The sequence below is a fragment of the Apaloderma vittatum genome, unplaced genomic scaffold (genome assembly GCF_000703405.1).
Source record: "Apaloderma vittatum isolate BGI_N311 unplaced genomic scaffold, ASM70340v1 scaffold20235, whole genome shotgun sequence".
In the NCBI taxonomy this organism is placed as follows: domain Eukaryota; kingdom Metazoa; phylum Chordata; class Aves; order Trogoniformes; family Trogonidae; genus Apaloderma; species Apaloderma vittatum.
In genome coordinates this window covers 28,322-30,265 of record NW_009717895.1, presented here as the reverse complement: position 1 = coordinate 30,265, position 1,944 = coordinate 28,322, and positions in this window count along the sequence as shown.

Genomic DNA, 1,944 nt, shown 5'->3' with positions numbered 1-1,944 from the left:
ACTCTGGGGAGCTGAGCAATGGTTTTCATCTTATTCACTAAGCCTCCATTCCAGCAGTGTGCTACTAGCAAGTCAGCAGTAGTGACGAACAAGCTCTGAGAATGCCTCTAGGCCAGTCTTCCCAGCCTGTTAAAATCCTTGCTGCCAAACAATATAACAAATAGAAATAGCATAAATTGCAATCTGAGAACAAAACTTAATAGGTCTGAAAGACCTAAAACTTAATAGGCTTAATTAAGCCTCCATTCCAGCAGTGTGCTACTAGCAAGTCAGTAGTAGTGACGAACAAGCTCTGAGAATGCCTCTAGGCCAGTCTTCCCAGCCTGTTAAAATCCTTGCTGCCAAACAATATAACAAATAGAAATAGCATAAATTGCAATCTGAGAACAAAACAAAAGGCTTAATAGGTCTGAAAGATCCATAAAATCTTTTGCACTACATTTTCAGAATTCTGCAGTATTCCAAAAACTATTTCCTGTAATTGTAGTTCAGATGCAAAAGTAAAGTTTAGGTCATGATGAAATCCAATACAGTAGACAACTTCTTCACTGTATATTGGCATAACTCAAGTGCTCTTAGGAAATATCATACACAAATATTATGGTCATAGAAAATTGGCTGTGAAAAATAGAATAAATGAGCTTCCTTCAGTTCTCCATCAGTAGGTCTTACCTAGTTGCAAACACAAGGCTTTGAGCCACAAATAGCATTGATGAAGTAAGTCATTTATGTAGTGTACTCTGATGGATAAGTCCCTGCGGAGTTGGAATTAATTAGACCTGTTGTGAGCAGGGGATTGTATTTCATCTTCTCCAGAGCTCCTTTCTAACCTAAATAATTGTATGATTTTATGTTACAATGACTAGATCTTTTTCATTTAAAATTAATCATACTATAAATCCAAATTCTCAATTTTTGATGGGCAACTTCTTCCTAAAGGAATACTGTCAAATGCAATACTTGAACAAATTTCTGGAGGGAATGATTGCATGTTGCAATGTAGGATTTACCTCTCAGTGAGGTGTCTTTTCAATGATCTGTGCCGTCTCCTGGAGGATGTATTTCTTGCAGGAAGAATATCAGGTAATTTTCTTTATTACACTGTAAAGTACCTGTGTGGTAAATACTGCTGGAGTGCCAATTGGTGTGGCAAATTTCAAAACATAAAAGGCATTATTTATGCACTGAGGGTTTCTTTTATAGTATTATTCCACGAGTTGCCTGGTTATTTCCTTGTTCATTTGTATTTGAAGTCCGAGAAGTTTTTGCTCATAATTCTTTTTCACATAATGCAGGTTTTAACAGCTATTCAGAAGAACAGTATATCTAGCACAAATTCAGTGTTTTTAACAGCATGAAGGAGACACAAAACTGACATAGACATATGGTTACAGAGAGATGAGTCCCCACTCATCTCTGTGGTCCTATCAAGAGATGGTACGAGGGCTGAGCAATGACTAACCAGCAGCAATCTCAGAGCCTTCTTCTGAAATCTGTGGCATACCCAGTCCTTTCATATTTGGTAGCACATTGGGTCAACTACTCCTTCAGAGTATTCTGAATTCTGTGGCATACTGAGTCCTTTCATGCTGGATAGCACACTGGGCAAACTATTCTCTCGGAAGCAGAGCTGTTTAAATAATGTGTATTTTTTAAGTTAGAGCATCTACAACAACATTAAACTGAGATCAATTCAAAACGGAGAGATCCTTCCAATATACGGAGACAGAAAATTGAAAACAAATCATCTTGTTTCATTTTGCAGATGAAACCTTATTTATTTTTCCATAAACTGATAACCTTTAAAGGACATACTGATCATTTAAACATTCTGCAATCTTTTTCTTGTACTATTTTAGCTGAAACCTTTCACACAACTTGAACCAAATTCTCCAGTTGGTATGATTCTCTCAGACAAAAAAATAAACAAGGCCCATATCCATC